This window comes from Podarcis cretensis (genome assembly GCF_951804945.1).
Source record: "Podarcis cretensis genome assembly, chromosome: 5".
Taxonomy (NCBI): domain Eukaryota; kingdom Metazoa; phylum Chordata; class Lepidosauria; order Squamata; family Lacertidae; genus Podarcis; species Podarcis cretensis.
The window spans coordinates 100,086,499-100,103,062 of NC_137174.1; the positions used below are offsets into that span (position 1 = coordinate 100,086,499).

Below are 16,564 nucleotides of genomic sequence, written 5' to 3' on the forward strand. Positions count from 1 at the left end.
CCTACCTCACAGGGAGACCCCTGGATGAAAACTGCTATGTATGTAGGCAATGCTTTGAACAGCTGCCGAGACGCAACATTTGATCATGTCCACAGCCCGGTGGTATTGCTTTAGTGGCAAAGCTACAGAGGACCCTGTCCCCAGGAAACTTACAATCTAAATTGAGACAGCAGGCAGCCAAGTGGAGACGAGGGATGAGTTTTGTTGCATTCTGTATCATTAGACAGGGATAAGGACTGGGATGATGATCTGAAGGTTTCATGAGCCAGGCTTCACTCCATTTTTCTGCCAGTCTCTGCCTCTCAGCTGACCCATGTTCAAATATATAAAAGGATGTCACATAGAGGAGGGAGAAAGGTTGTTTTCTGCTGCTCCAGAGAAGCGGACACGGAGCAATGGTTCCAAACTACAAGAAAGAAGATTCCACCTAAACATTAGGAAGAACTTCCTGACAGTAAGAGCTGTTCGACAGTGGAATTTGCTGCCAAGGAGTGTGGTGGAGTCTCCTTCTTTGGAGGTCTTTAAGCAGAGGCTTGACAACCATATGTCAGGAGTGCTCTGATGGTGTTTCCTGCTTGGCAGGGGGTTGGACTTGATGGCCCTTGTGGTCTCTTCCAACTCTATGATTCTATGATTCTATGAGCCTACCTCACAAGGTTGTTGTGGGGAGTAACTGAGGAGGGAGAGACCCACAAACACTACCTTAAGCTCCTTGGACAGGAAGATGAAGACATAAACGCTATATAAACAATACTACGCAAGCGACTCAGTCTCGATAGCTCAGCAGGTTAGAGTGTGGGGCCGATAACACCAAGGTTACAGGTTTGATCCCCGTATGGGGCAGCTGCAGATTCCAGTATTGCAGGGGGTTGAACTAGATGAACCTCAGGGTCCCTTCAAACTTGACAGTTCTAGGATTCTATGAACTCAGTAAAGGCAGAATGTCATCTGGTCTCCGTTGTAAGCATCGCACAAGCAAACTGGGATGGAGGTTGCCCACTGTGAGAACAGGGTGGTGGACTTGTAGGCTCTTCTCATGAGAAGGGAGGCCACGGAAGAGGAAATGAGCAAAAGGAAGCTGGGGCAAAAGCAGAGAGAAGAAGGAGACTGAGAGAAGGGGAGGGCTAGCTAAGTAGAACCTTCATGTATAGGCACAGTCTACCTGCCACAGACCCAGAAGGCTGGGAGTTGTGTGGTCTTCCCTAGACTAGAGACACCTGGCTCCCAACCACCTTGGGAAGTGCAAGGCTTGGGTGGGGTGACCCCTTCTTTGGTTCTACCCGGCAGGGCTCATTGCGGGGTGTAATGGGGCTGGACTGAGTGCAGAAGGCGAGGGAGCAGTAACACCCCCCCACACACAAAAGAGACTCTGTTCTTTGTAACAGGCAGGAATGCGAAGGGCGAAGCCTCTGCTTGATGCGAGCCTGCCTTTCTTCTCCCCAGGGGAAGTAAAAGTGGCAGGCGAAGTGGGGCGAGGAGCTGGGTTGGGGGCTGGGGTCAGGCGCCCCCCTTCCCCCTCGGCCCCAGCTTGCAGGGAGAAATGGGGCCGGGGTTCGCAGGAGGAGGCAGCAGAACACCCGACCCCCCCCCCCAGGCCCTTTCCAGAAGCTCTGTTCAGCGGCTTCAACCACGCTGGCATCTCCAGCGACCTGGTTGAAACCCCGGAGATGTAGTGCGGGAAATATTGAGCTGGATGCAGCTTCCTCCGTTGCAACAGGCAGGAATCCCACCGGTCGAGCTTCCCCCGGCGCCGGGGCGGCGGGAATAGGGACCGCGGAGGCTGCATCCCTCCATCCTTCCAGCCTCCTCCTGCGCTCGGCGGCGGCGGGCGGAGCGAAGCGTCCGCGGGGCGGAGGCTGCTGTGCCGTCCGGGCTGCGCTGGGCTGGCTCCTGCGCCGGCTCCTCCTCCTCCTCCGCTGCTCCTCCGTCGCCGCCTCCTCCTCCGCCGCCGCCCGAGGCTCCCTCCCCGGGCCCGGCGCCCTCCGCTGCCCGCCCGCGCAACGCTCCGCTCCGCCCGGCGCAGGTACGCTAAGCTGCCGCGCCTCGCGGGCGCCGCGATCGCCGTCGAGGGCGCAGCAGCGCCCGCTTGGGCTGCTCCCCCTGCGGGGCCGCGGACGCGGGTGGGGGGGGAGGAAGGGAAGGGGTGGGGTGGGGGTTCCCAGAGGCCCCAGCTGTGCGCCCCCTCCCACTTTCTCCTCTCTCCGTCTGCGTGGGGATTTTGGGGAGGGGGAAAGCTCGGGCGCTCCACCCCCCGGAAGGAGGATCCAGGAGGGGGAGTTGGGGGGGAGGGAGGAAACATGGGGCACCGCCCCCAAGGAGGATCTGGGAGGGGGGTTTAAGAGAGTGGGGGGAGAACTTGGGGCAGACGCCCCCCCTAGGAGGAAGATCTAGGAGGAGTTAGCGGAGTTGTTTTGGGGAGGGACTTTGGACACCCCCAAGGAGAGTCTGGGGACGGAAGGGAGTTGTTTTGGCGGAAGATATGGGGCAGCCAGGGGGATTTGGGAGGGGGTGTGGTGTTAAGGGAATGCAGGAGGGGACCTGGGACAGCCCCCCCCCCATAAGGAGGACGTGGGAGGGGGAATTAAGGGAGTAGGGAGAGACTTAGGGCTGTCCCCCCTCAAAGGAGGACGAAGGAAGGTGAGTTAAGGGAGGAAATATGGGCACTGGGATTTAAAGTGCTGAGGGGTTGTCTGCCCTTTTGGGGTCCGGGGAGGGGGCGCCCAAAAAAGTCATGGGGGGCTGCGGTGGCTGCTGGCCCCCTTTGGAAGAGAATGTGGGCTCCTGGCTCAAGGAAGTGACCTAGCTTTGTGGCTGAGCACACTGGCCTTTTTCAACTTTCAACTTTCCCAAATGAAAGGTGCTGAATAGTTGTATCGTGACATATATTGTTGTAACTTGAGTTATAAAAGTTGTTACGTCAGTTGTTTTATTTTGTTTGTTTGTTATTGTTATTATTTAGCATTACCCGGTATTTTCAGAAGGCAAAATTAAAATTCTCTGGTTTCCCCCCCCCCCAAAAGCAGCTGATGTGCTTCTTCATCAGACATAATATTGCCAAGCTAAATGTTGCCCGGTTGCAAAAATAACAGCAGATTTGAGTTCATCCCACCCAAAAATGTATTTAAAAGAAATTGGCAAAAGTTAAGTTTATTCCCCTAAACATGATACGCCTTGAGTGAAGAAGGCCCAGGTTGGACTGGGAAAGACCCCTAGATTGCAACCCTTATTTATTCCTAGAATCATAGAACTCTATGCTTCTATGAGTTGAAAGGGACCCCAGGGGGTCATCCATTCTGACCCTCCTGCAGTGCAGGAATCTCAGCTCAAGCATCCATGACAGATGGCCACCCAACCTCTGCATAAAAACGTTCAAGGAAGGAGAGTCCACCATGTCCCCAGGGAGATGGTTCCACTGCCCAACAGTTCTTACTGTCAGAAAGTTCTTCTGAATGTTTAATCGGAATCTCCTTTATTGTAACTTGAAGCCATGGGTTCGAGTCCTACCCTTCCAGAGCAGGAAAATACAAGCATGCTGCCTCTTGAATGCGACAGCCCTTGAGATATTTGATTTGTATACCGCCCTTTCGTCCAAAGATGCCATCATCATCATAAAAATTGTAGAATTGTAGTACCCCCTGCAGTGCAGGAATATTCCTCTGTGGGGGATTGAACCCACAACCTTGACATGATCAGCCCCACAATGGAGCTAACTTCCTTGCACATAATAATAACAATAACAACAACAACCTTAAAATAAATAAATAAATAAAATATTTATATCCCGCCCTCCCCATCCAGAGCCGGGCTCAGAGCAGCTAAGCACAGTAAAAATACAGTGGTGCCTCGCAAGACGAAATTAATTTGTTCCGCGAGTCGCTTGACTTGAGATTTTTTCGTCTTGCGGAGCGCGGATTGCCCGGGTATTAACGGTTTTACGAAAAAGGAAGCAAACCCGCAAGATGTTTTCGTCTTGTGAAGCAAGCCCATAGGGAAATTCGTCTTGCGAAGCACCTCGAAAAACGGAAAACCCTTTCGTCTAGCGGCTTTTTCGTCTTGCGAGGCATTCGTCTTGCGGGGCACCACTGTAGCACCGTTTACATAAAATCACAGTCAGTTAATTTAAACACATTCTAAAATCAATTCAGAATCAAATTAATGGCAACCATTGGGCTAGAGTTCTATGAAGATTACAGAAGGAGAGAGGGGGTCAGACTTTGCCTTGGCCGAAGGCCTGGTGGAACAGATCCGTCTTGCAGGCCCTGCGGAAAGATGTCAAGTCCTGCAGGGCCCTAGTCAGCCAATAATAGTAATAGATAGCATCATAAAAATAATAATCATCATAACAGTCCCCTCAGCCATAACTTTAAAAGGACATAGATCATTTATAGGCCAAAGGCCTGGGGAAAGAGGAATGTTTTTTCGCCTGGTGCCGAAAGACATGTAATGATGGCAGCAGGTGAGCCTTTGGGGAGAGTATTCCACAGTCAGGGAGCCACCACGGAGAAGGCCCTTTCTTATGTGGCCACTGTCCAAACCTCTTGAGATGGGGGAGGGCAGAGAGAAGGGCCACTGATGACAAGCGCAGGGTCCAGGTTGGTTCGTATGGGGAGAGGCGGTCCTTGAGATATTGTGGTCCTGAGTTCTGTAAGGCTTTATAGGCCAGCACTGGAAACTAACCAAATAGCCGGAAAATATTATTATCCTGGCCGTGAAGGTTATTGTGATTATTGGGTCATGCATTCAGAATAGATGATGCTGAACTTGCTAGGCCCGCGGAGCTCTGGCTCAGCCAAAGGGCCGTAGCAAAGCGGCAGGACATCTGCTTGGCTTGCAGAAGATTCGTTCCCCGCTGGAATCTCCAGGTTGGGCTGAGAGAAAGGCTCTGCCTGAAATAATAAGAATAAGAATAAGAATAAGAATAAGAATAATACAGTGGTATCTCAGGTTACACACGCTTCAGGTTACATACGCTTCAGGTTACAGACTCTGCTAACCCAGAAATAGTGCTTCAGGTTAAGAACTTTGCTTCAGGATGAGAACAGAAATCGTGCTCTGGCGGCACGGCAGCAGCAGGAGGCCCCATTAGCTAAAGTGGTGCTTCAAGTTAAGAACAGTTTCAGGTTATGTACGGACCTCCGGAACGAATTAAGTACTTAACCCGAGGTACCACTGTAATAATAATAATAATAATAATAATAATAATAATAATAATAATAATAATATATTTATACCCCTCCCATCTGGCTGGGTTTCCCCAGCCACTCTGGGTGGCTTCCAACAGAATATTAAAATACAATAGTCTATTAAACATTAAAAGCTTCAGATGTCTTCAAAAAGTCTGGTAGTTGTTTATTCCCTTGACATCTGGTGGGAGGGCATTCCACAGTGCCACCACCGAGAAGGCCCTCTGCCTGGTTCCCTGTAACTTGGCTTCTCGCAATGAGGGAATCGCCAGAAGGCCCTCGGAGCTGGACCTCAGTGTCTGGGCTGAACGATGGGGGTGGAGACGCTCCTTCAGGTCTACTGGGCCAAGGCCGTTTAGGATTGATGCTGCCCGTCGGTGTAGACAGTACTGAGCTGGGTGAACTGATGGTTTAAGGCAGCTTCGTAGGCTATCCTCACCTGCGCAGAGTCAGGAGCAGAAACTGCCTTTCTCCTGGTCGCTGGGAGCGAATTGCAAAAAGGCTTGTGTTCATAAAAAGGCCTTCCTTTGCCTTCTCCTCTTCCCAGGCCTCAGCGGGTCGTGTTGGAGAAATGGGCCTGTGATAGCTCAGTTGGTAGAGCATGAGATTCTTAATCTCAGGGTCGTGGGTTTGAGCCCCATGTTGGGTAAAAGATTTCTGCACTGCTCGGGGTTGGACTGGATGACCCCTGTGGTCCCTTCCAGCTCTTCATTTCTGCGATTTCTATGATTTCTTCATTTACGAAATCATATGTGCCACTGAATTGACAAAAGCCTCCAAGCGGTTCCTTTGCTTATTCTGATTTATTGCGTCTCTATCCCACCTTCTTGTCCAAGGAGCTCAAGGCAAACATGCGTATTTTCCCCACAAACAACAACCCTGTGAGGTAGGATGGCTGAGAGAAGGCCGTGACCGGTCTCCCACCTAGTGTACGTCTTGGCTTAGTGGGGATTTGAACCCAGGTCTCAGCCTGACAACTGCAGCACACTGCCATCCGGTTTACACAGGAGGATACAAAATATTTGTTAAACACTCCAACCCCAAACATTGTCAAAAAAGAGGAGGTGTAAAAATAAATAAATATTGAAATATAAACCTGATTAGCAGCTTAGGGGGAAAAAATGCATGTACTGTAACAGAATGGCATGTTAAAGTTATGTGTCTGGGTTGGCTTGCCTAAATTAAATACATAAATACATAAATAGATAAATTATTTTGTCCGGCGCTGAAAAATCTGCACATGTGTGTAGCAATCTTTCAGCTGGGAATCTTTCACTCTTTGCCGCAAGCACAGAAACTTATAATTTTTGCATTGGAAAGGGATCCCCAGGTGTCATCTAGCCCAACCCGCTTGTGAGGCAGCCACAACTTAAGCTCATATTTGGGTAAAGGGTGGGATTGTGTGTGTGTGTGATATTGCCCCTATCTGAGTTTAAGGGGGGATTTTTTTTCTGCATAGACTTATGACCTCAAGGGCTCAAGAGACCTGCTTTTTGGGGTTTGTGGTGCGCTACCCAAGACTACATAGCCACAAAGGGAGGAGTTTGCAAGGAGCATCAGTTGTGGTGACCACAGATGTAGAGTTTCAAAGGTGCAGAAATCCTCATGAGGCCTGTGCAGGCCTGGCTTATGGATGACGCCAGGTGTGCCGAGCGCAGGTGGGCGATGCTTTTTGTAGGGTGGTGGTGTGTGTGCAAAGGAAAGGTTGTGGGCTCTCCATCTATTTGTGGCTGGAGAAGGACAGCGGTTTGGGTTTTTCCGTTGCCTGTGGCGATCTCTCTCATTTCGACTGTGCCACCGTCCGACCAGTTTGGTGGGTTCTAACTTTGCAAAAAACCTCCGAAGTCTGTTTAGCGGAGATGAGGGAGGGATGAGTGTGTGAACCACATCTAGAGATGCTTGAAGTCAAGCCACTTATTCCCCCCAAATCTCTCTGCAGCCCTTGCGGCCGCTGGTGCGTGTATTGATTTGACACATCCAAAACACCCGGATGAGCCTCTGTTCAACCTGTTGAACGGTTCAGCTTGCCCCACTTGGAAACTGGGACTAGTAACTTTGCCAGCTGGAAATTGTGTCTGTCGAAGTGGCTGAGTCAGCAAGAGGCTATCTATGTGCAAATTGATGCCAGGGATGTGCAAACGTGACAAAAATGTGCAGGTCTATGACACATCGATGTGAAAGTGTGTGTGTGTGGGGGGGGGAGAGAAATCTCTGTTTTGAAATGCTGATCTCCTGATTGTTGTGGTGGGGCCGATGCCCTAGTTCATTTGGTTTGCAAAATAATCTTATGGCACAACATCTCTCCGTGTCAATAAATAAAAATGTGCTTGTTTTGTGTGCCTGTTAACTATATGGGGTGTGTGTGTCGGGGCTGGGGAAGCATTTCTGCTGAGCGAATGGTACAGGGGCAGGTGTGCTTAGACAGGCAGAGGCTGCGCATGCCAAGGTCATGCCATGCCAATATGTGCAGCAGATATGAGCACGGAATGGCCGTAGCTCAGTGCTGGAGGAACATCTGCCTGGCAGGTAGAAGGTTGCAGGTTCAAGCCCCAATGGCATCTACGGATATGGCTGGGAGAGACTTCTGCTTGAAATCCTGGGGCGCTGCTGCTACTCAGTGTGGACAATCCTGCGGTCAACTTGAGCACAGCACCCTGATCTCACAGTCGCCAACCCATTGCCTTGTGTTTTCTCCCGCTCTGGACTGTAGGACTCGAACCCATGGCTTCAAGTTACAAGAAAGGAGATTCCAATTCAACATCCGTAAAAAAACTTTCTGACAGTAAGAGCTGTTTGACTGTGGAACGGCCTCCCTCAGGAGGTGGTGGACTCTCCTTCCTTGGAGATTTTTAAGCAGAGTTTGGATGGCCATCTGTCATTGATTTTTTTTTTAGCTGAAAATCCTGCATTGCAGGGGTTGGACTGGATGGCCTTTGGGGTCCCTTCCAACTCCTAAGATTCTTCTGCAGGCAGGACCCAAGTATGATAGTGCATACCCAGTGAGTGTTTCATTGCAGTCGTCAAATTTATTGCTCTCCTTTCACCAGGAGGTGTACCATAAGCGGTAAACCGAGGACAAACCTTGGATACGAACTCATGGCTCCTCTGGAGTCAGACAAACCATAACCCCGGGTTCAGGCGCAATGCTGCGCTAAACCATGGCTTAGCTCTGGTTGGTCTGACAGTTGCGCAACTAGGTGAGGGGCTAAGTGGCTGTGATTTTTCCTGTGAATACCTATAATCAAATCATTTATGCCGATCTTTGCAGCCATTTCAGCACATGGGTGAAGACACCTCGTGTTCACACAGGCTTTTATGTTTCACAGTCTACAGGTTTTTTCCCCATTTTTTTTTTTATTTAACATTTTTAAAATAGTTTTAGAGTCATAGAATTGTAGAGTTGGAAGGGAGCTAAAGTGTTACCTTGTCCAACCCCTTTGCAGTTCAAGAAAGCACAGGTAACTACATCTGCATGCTCGCACATTCATGGTTAGTCATGGTTTGGCTTAGCCTTAGGGTTATTGCATAGAACACATTATTATTATTACTTTTTTATTTCTACACCTCTTTATATTTAAAAAAAAAACCTCAAAGCTGTTTACAACCTACATTAAAGTATCAAATAAAACAACCCCAGATAAAACATCACTGAAGAAAGTCAAAGTTAAAATGCACATACAGCATAATTAGCAAGAGAATATTTTATTATCATAAGCACAGAACGTATCTGCTGCTGAGGCTGCCTATCCGGTGGTGGTTCATGGTGGCGGCGGAAAGTCAGGCTCGATGACCTGGGTCTGCACTAAGAGGAAGGCAAGATGTTCTCTGGCTTTTTCAACAGTGGCAGTTTTGTAGCTGGAGTCAGTCCGGGCTTCACCTTCCCAGGCCAGGTGGAAAATAGCCTGCAAGGCAGGGAGCAGGTCTTCTAGGTCTCCCAGCCAAAAGAGCTTGCCATCTGTACCAGAGGAATGGACTGAATTGTGTTTGGTGCGGAAAGCCTCCTTGATCTCTCTCGGTGGCCCCAGGGCTTATTCCTATTTCCCTTGGGGAGAGGTGGCGCATGTTTTGCATGATACAGCGCAAAACGCCAAAAGGAGGAACCGTCCTTTCAGGTGGTTTCCCATCGCCTGCTCTGCTTCTCCAGAAGGGAGTGGCAGATTTTCCCAGCTAGATGAGTCTTCTCCTAATTTTATTTTTGATTTGTGCTCTGTTTGAGCTGCCAAACCTTGTTCCCCTGCTCCTTTGTGGCTCAGTTGGCATCTCTGCTCTTTCTTGGGGGCTTTTCCCGGTGAGTGGAAGGTGCTGATACGTGGCAAACTCAGCCAACCGCCACTACATTTCCAACATGAGATTGTCTCTGGCTGTGGAAGATGAGTTGGATGAATCTTTGCAGAAGCGCCTCCCAAATATAGTTTGCTGGGATTTTGGGATTAGTATCCCCCGATAAAAGGTAAAGGGACTCCTGACCATTAGGTCCAGTCGTGGCCGACTCTGGGGTTGCGCCGCTCATCTCACTTTATTGGCCGAGGGAGCCGGCGTACAGGTTCTGGGTCATGTGGCCAGCAGGACTAAGCCTCTTCTGGCGAAGCAGAGCAGCAGTTGGCGGTTCGAATCCCCACGACGGGGTGAGCTCCCGCTGCTCGGTCCCTGCTCCTGCCAACCTAGTAGTTCAAAAGCACGTCAAAGTGCAAGTAGATAAATAGGTACCGCTCTGGTGGGAAGGTAAACGGCGTTTCTGTGCGCTGCTCTGGTTCGCCAGAAGCGGCTTAGTCATGCTGGCCACATGACCCGGAAACTGTACGCCGGCTCCCTCAGTCAATAAAGCGAGATGAGCGCTGCAACCCCAGAGTCGGTCACGACTGGACCTAATGGTCAGGGGTCCCTTTACCTTTACCTATATCTTGCAGTAGGGATGCGGGTGGTGCTGTGGGTTAAACCACAGAGCCTAGGACTTGCTGATCAGAAGGTCAGCGGTTTGAATCCCCACGACAGGGTGAGCTCCCGTTGCTCGGTCCCTGCTCCTGCCAACCTAGCAGTTCAAAAGCATGTCAAAGTGCAAGTAGATAAATAAGTACCGCTCTGGTGGGAAGGTAAACGGCATTTCTGTGCACTGCTCTGGTTTGCCAGAAGTGGCTTAGTCATGCTGGCCACATGACTGGAAGCTGTACGCTGGCTCCCTCGGTCAGTAAAGCAAGATGAGCGCCGCAACCCCAGAGTCGGTCACGACTGGACCTAATGGTCAGGGCTTCCTTTACCTTTACCTTTTATATCTTGCAGTGCTGTTCTCTGGCTAAGGAGGGCGCAGAAAAATGCACCTGCTAGGGGACAAAATGTACGTGTTAATGAAAAGAGCATGCAATAATTTGTTACATTTGGGGAAATGGCTTTGCAGAAATATTCCTTCCAGGCAGTGGCGCAGCGTGGGGGGTGCAGGGGGGCCGGCCGCACCGGGCGCAACATCTGGGGGTTAGGGAAATCCACGGGTTAGGGGGCGCAAATCCACGGGTTAGGGGACGCAAATCCATGGGTTAGGGGGCGCAAATTACTTGCCTTGCCCCGGGAGCTGATAACCCACGCTACGCCACTGCTTCCAGGAGCACTTTCTTCAGATACTTCTTCAGGTATCTGAAGACCTAATATATCAGACTGGCAAACACTAATGGTAGAATACTTGCAGCTAGCAAAGGTGACGGGAAGAGTTAGAGGCCAAACAAAACAAAAAGTCCACAAGGAATGGAGAATATTTAAAGAATATTTGAAGAACCATGGTATAAAGGGTAATCTCCTGGTAGACTTAGAGAGAGCCTTGTAGTATATTGTGTAGTTGACAATTTACATAGAAATACGATAAAAAAAATAGAAGAAATAAGTAACTGTGCGATAAAAGTGTATTTAACAGATAACATACAATGAGAATGTTTGGAAAGCTCATGCCAATAACAAACTTAGTTGGTCTCTAAGGTGCTACTGGAATGAATTTTTTTATTTTGTTTCGACTATGGCAGACCAACATGGCTACCTACCTACATCTTGCAGAAATACGTGTTGAATGGTCTCTTTAAATGTGAAGGTTCATTATTGTTCCACAATATGTGTATTTCTTTAAGGGCCAGAGCAAATAGCGAGACCCAGTTTTACAGCTGTGAAACAGTATAGCAGGTGCTGCTAAGTTGTGTTAATTAAGTTGTGTCAGCAATTGGGTATAGTATATAAAGAGCAGCACCTAGCTCTCTCAGTACCCTGGTGGATGGGTTGGGTCTTGCTTGTTGAGATTTTTAGTGTAAAAGGAGTTTTTGTTTTTGTTATTAAAACCTTGATAAAGTTATTTTTGAGTTCCTTGTAATGCGTGGTCTCCCCAGCGAGCTTTCTGCAGCACAACTAAACTCCAAATAGCCAACAGGCAACCCCCTGTTTTAGGGGCTACTGATATGTGCACAATAGCTCACAGCACCGATCCCGGAAGTAACCTGGAAATGTCATAAAAGGTGTTTCTAAAAGGGCAAAGCGGGGGAGGGGTGGGGTGGCACGGGGTGCTTTCAGACTGTTTCAGTTGCATGCGATTTCACACAGGCTCGCAATGACCCGGGATGCAACCCGCAAGCAAATCGGGGGTTGCCTGTATATTAGGCATAACTGGGCATACCACAAAATATATGTATCAGCAGAAATCCACATTCTCAGTGGTACTCACTTTCGAGTAGATTTTTGCAGGACCAATGCAATGAACGTACTTACGTATGAGCAAACCCTTCCAAGCTCTGAGACACCAGCTTCTTGGTGCTAAGGATTGCAGTCTGAATTAAAGGTACAAACGATACAGGAGATGCAAAAAATGAAGGCCCGAGTGGTTTCCCTGAAGCATCTTGTGTCTGGGCAGGCGCCTGGTCCCTTTCCTAAGGTGCAGGATAGAGGACCAAAGATCTGATTCTCGCTCTGTCGCTTGCGGTTGCTTTTATTTTTTATTTTTAAAAAATATTTATTAAAGTTTTGAAGGTTACAGAAAGGAAGGAAAAAGAAAAAGAATTAAGCATAACAAAACCATACAATACAATACAAAAACAAAAATATTACATATACATAACAAAAATAAAACAAAAGCAATTAAAAAAAAAGAAAAAAGAAACACAACCTATACTTTCAATGTTATTAACTTTCTTTTACTTGTTTCAGCGACCTCCTCACACCTCCCTTTTTTTGTATTCCACTTCGATTAATTGTTTCAGCAAATCCTTTCCATCTTCCTTAAACTTCTGTCCTATCATTTAACTCAACAAATTCTAACATTATTTTTTCCTTTAATCCAATTACAATCTATTATACTTAATTCTTTATAACATTTCTGCTAAAGCCATGTAACTTCATTCCAACATCTTTCTAACATTCCTTAATTTTACAATATTTCTGTAGATAACCTTTAAATTTCTTCCAATCTTCTTCCACCGACTCTTCTCCCTGGTCTTGGATTCTGCCAGTCATTTCCGCCAGTTCCATGTAGCCCATCACCTTCATCTGCCATTCTTCCCGGGTGGGCAGATCTTGTGTCTGCTTGCGGTTGCTTTTAGACCGAATGCTCTGGCAGAAGACCCTGGCAAAGTCTTAATGCACATGGACCTACCTGAATTGCCAGCAGGGCACTGAAGGTCTCAAGGAGGAGGACGAGGAATCTTGCCAACTTTCTTACGGTTTACGAAAGCACCCTCAGCTCGTCAATTGGTGCTGGCTCTCTCAAGGCCACCAGGTGAGTGGCTTGATCTCTGAAGGTTTTGTGATTTACAAATACTGGGTTGTGCTAGGCAAAGGACAGGTAGCTGTGTTGGCTCAAGAAAAACGCCAGATCCATCATCAGGCGAGGGTTTAATTAGACCTGCCAAATGTCACACAATAGCATTTCAACACTGTATTTAACACTTTTCCGAGCTCTTAAGGATAGAACCCGTGGACTTCCAGAAAAGCTGAAGGTTGGAAGGTTCGGGACCAGGGCCAGATTTAGGTTTGATGAGATCCTAAGCTACTGAAGGTCATGGGGCCCTTTATATGTCCAGCTGTCCTTTGCCAACAACAAATTGTCCCTGTTTCTTGTGTTGAATATATGCTATATGGTAATTTATGGACCTCATAGGTATCTCAAGCCATTTGCACATGTTGCCCTGCAACCACTCCATGCAGAATGTAGGCACCCTATATATTGTTGTTGTTTAGTCGTTTAGTTGTGTCCGACTCTTCGTGACCCCCTGGACCAGAGCACACCAGGCACTCCTGTCTTCCACTGCCTCCTGCAGTTTGGTCAAACTCATGCTGGTAGCTTCGAGAACACTGTCCCACCATCTCGTCCTCTGTCATCCCCTTCTCCTTGTGCCCTCCATCTTTCCCAACATCAGGGTCTTCTCCTGGGAGTCTTCTCTTCTCCTGAGGTGGCCAAAGTCTTGGAGCCTCAGCTTCAGGATCTGTCCTTCCAGTGAGCACTCAGGGCTGCTTTCCTTCAGAATGGAGAGGTTTGATCTTCTTGCAGTCCATGGGACTCTCAAGAGTCTCTTCCAGCACCATAATTCAAAAGCATCAATTCTTTGGCGATCAATCTTCTTTATGGTCCCACTCTCATGCAGAATGCAGAATGTAGGCACCCTATATATAGAAAGGAGCAAACCAGTGATATTTTAGGGAGCAGGCTAGCAGGCGGGGCCCATGACTCACATCATAGGAGCCAACACAACACAAAACACTGTTTCTGCATGTAGGTTTCATTTTATTTGTTTTTTATATTTTGGAAATGTACATTCAGTTTCCCCCCCCTTTAATTTTTTGGGGGGCCTGCAAGAGAGTGGGGCCCTAAGCTAGAGCTTGTTTAGCTTATACGTAAATCTGGCACTGCTTGGGACAGATGAAAGGAGGGACGCCTTCACGCAGCGCCTAATTAAATAATAATAATAATAATAATAATAATTTATTATTTGTACCCCGCCCATCTGGCTGGGTTTCCCCAGCCACTCTGGGCGGCTTCCAACAGAGATGAAAAATACACTAAAATATCACATATTAAAAACTTCCCTGAACAGGGCTGCCTTCAGATGTTTTCTGAATGTCAGGTAGTTGTCCATCGCCTTGACATCCGATGGGAGGGCATTCCACAGGGCGGGCGCCACCACCGAGAAGGCCCTCTGCCTGGTTCCCTGCAACTTGGCCTCTCGCAGTGAGGGAAACGCCAGAAGGCCCTCGGAGCTGGACCTCAGTGTCCGGGCAGACCGATGGGGGAGGAGACGCTCCTTCAGGTATACTGGACCGAGGCCATTTAGGGCTTTAAAGGTCAGCACCAACACTTTGAATTGTGCTCGGAAACATACTGGGAGCCAATGTAGGTCTTTCAAGACCGGTGTTATATGGTCTCGGCGGCCGCTCCCAGTCACCAGTCTAGCTGCCGCATTCTGGAGTCTGAGATGGCCACCCACCCATGGAATCGTAGAATTGTACAGTTGGAAGGGATCCTGAGGGTCATCTAGCCCAACCCCCCTGCAATGCAGGAATAAGAGGATTGGACAAATCCATGGGGCAGGAGAGGGCTATCAATGGTTACTACAGTCAGGGCCATCTTAAGAATATTCAGTGCCGTGATGAAAGATCCTTCCAGCGCCCCCGCGCCCCCCCCCGGAAGCTCCAAAACAAGGGAGGGGCAGTAGAAAATGTCCTCTGCCTTTCCCAACACCCTGATCCAAGGCGTGGCGATCCAGCAGGAGAACGTGCTGGCGGACATGCTCTACGGCATCAGGGCGCCTGAGAAGGCAGGCTGGGAAGGCTGCACACTGCCTTTTGCTAGGAAGCAGAAGGAGGACAACGACCGCTGTGTGGATTGCTCTCCTCCTGTAGAGGCTTGGGAAGGAAGCTGCAAGCCCGCCCGCCAGCCATGTAGTTGGCGGGGCACAGCTGGTGGGCGTTCAGGGAAAGGCAGCTCCCTCACTCGCTGGGGCGCTCCTGAGAGGCCGGCGCCCTGGCGCAACGAACCATTAACACCAATGGGAAAGACGGCTTTGACTACAGTTGCAGGCACTGTGGGAATAGGATGCTGGACGAGATTCCTGCATTTCGGGGGTGGACTGGATGACCTTTGGGGGTCCCTTTCAACTCTGATTCTATGACTAGATGGGCCATGGGCCTGATCCAGAGGGCTCTTCTTATGTTTTCGACGTTGAAACAAGTGGGAAGACAGTAGGAGGAAACAAATGTGGTTGATATTGCAGCCGCAGAGTTTTCATTCCGTCTCAGGGTATGTGGGAGGTGGTAGCAGATGATGAGATTAGGTTGTACCATGTGGGTGCCAGGGAGCCTCTGGGCTGCAACCCAGGCTTGCTGGGACAAAGAAAATGACAGGGGTCAATCTTAGGCAGAAGGCACAGGTCATCTGGAAGATTGAGAACAGAAGCAAAAGTGAAACTAGGCAGCATTTATAGTAACAAAGCTGGGAATGAATTTTAGACTGCATACTAGGGCCACCGCATACTGAGCAATATGGCCAGTCTTCAATATGGCGTTATATCAGCAGCCAAACATTGCAATACAGTAGTCCTTGCAGTTACGTAACCCTCTGGTTACGTAAACTTCAGGATGCGAAAGTGGCAAACCTGGAAGTATTTGACCGAGTTTCTCCCCGCGCACATGCGTAGAAGCGGTCCTCAGGCTGTAGAAACCTCAGGATCCGACCAAACCTCCAGAACGGATCCCATCCGCAACTGGAGGTACTACTGTATATTGATATACCACGATATCCGAAATAAGGAAGGAACTATGCAGAGGTGAACAGGCAAACGTCCTGGCAACTGCTACTAAACTGGATGAATGACAGTATTATCAATCATCACACACTCAGTTTCATCAGCAGGGAAGCCAGAATGCATCCCAACAGGACTTTTGGTTTTGGACTTGGCTATCAAACGGTGATATTTGGATTCATCAGGTTCATGCAGGCAATGAAGATCACATCTTTCCACCATGGTTAGCTGATTTCTGATTTCCACTTTTTATATGGTTCATATTTTCAGGTGTGGTTATTCTGAGCCACTTTGATTTTTTTCTTTTTTGATGAATTAGCAGTATATGAATATTTTTCTATAAATAGGACTGATAAAGTGGGAAACTTAAATGGACAGATTAGCCCATCGCTCACTTGTCGTTCAGATTGTGCCACCAAATCTGTATGTATCCTTTTGTAGCATTGGGTGTTGGATAGGGATGGGAGCAGTTTGGTTCAGCTGGCATTTTATGGTGAATCTTTCAATTTGGCGCTTTCCAAAGCAACAGGCGATCCAAAACTTGGCCGCCTTTCGAAATTTGCACACATTTGAATTCTGCAATGCAAAATGCATGTATTAGGGGAAAACTGAGCTTAGCAAGAG

The 16,564-nt window shown here is 48.6% G+C and overlaps 1 protein-coding gene and 1 long non-coding RNA gene across 3 annotated transcripts in view; both read left to right on the forward strand.

The window, feature by feature from the left end:
* Positions 1 to 16,564, forward strand: part of LOC307217245 — a 340,344-nt gene that overhangs the window by 48,531 nt on the left and 275,249 nt on the right. The window lies entirely within an intron of this gene.
* Positions 1,924 to 16,564, forward strand: part of LPP (LIM domain containing preferred translocation partner in lipoma) — a 289,890-nt gene continuing 275,249 nt past the window's right edge. The window contains exons 1-2 of one of the 2 annotated variants that reach the window (XM_079977969.1): positions 1,924 to 2,023; positions 12,746 to 12,921. The gene's annotated coding sequence lies outside the window, so the exon portion shown is untranslated. The remainder of the gene's footprint in view (positions 2,024 to 12,745; positions 12,922 to 16,564) is intronic. The other variant, XM_079977970.1, reaches the window with a different exon arrangement.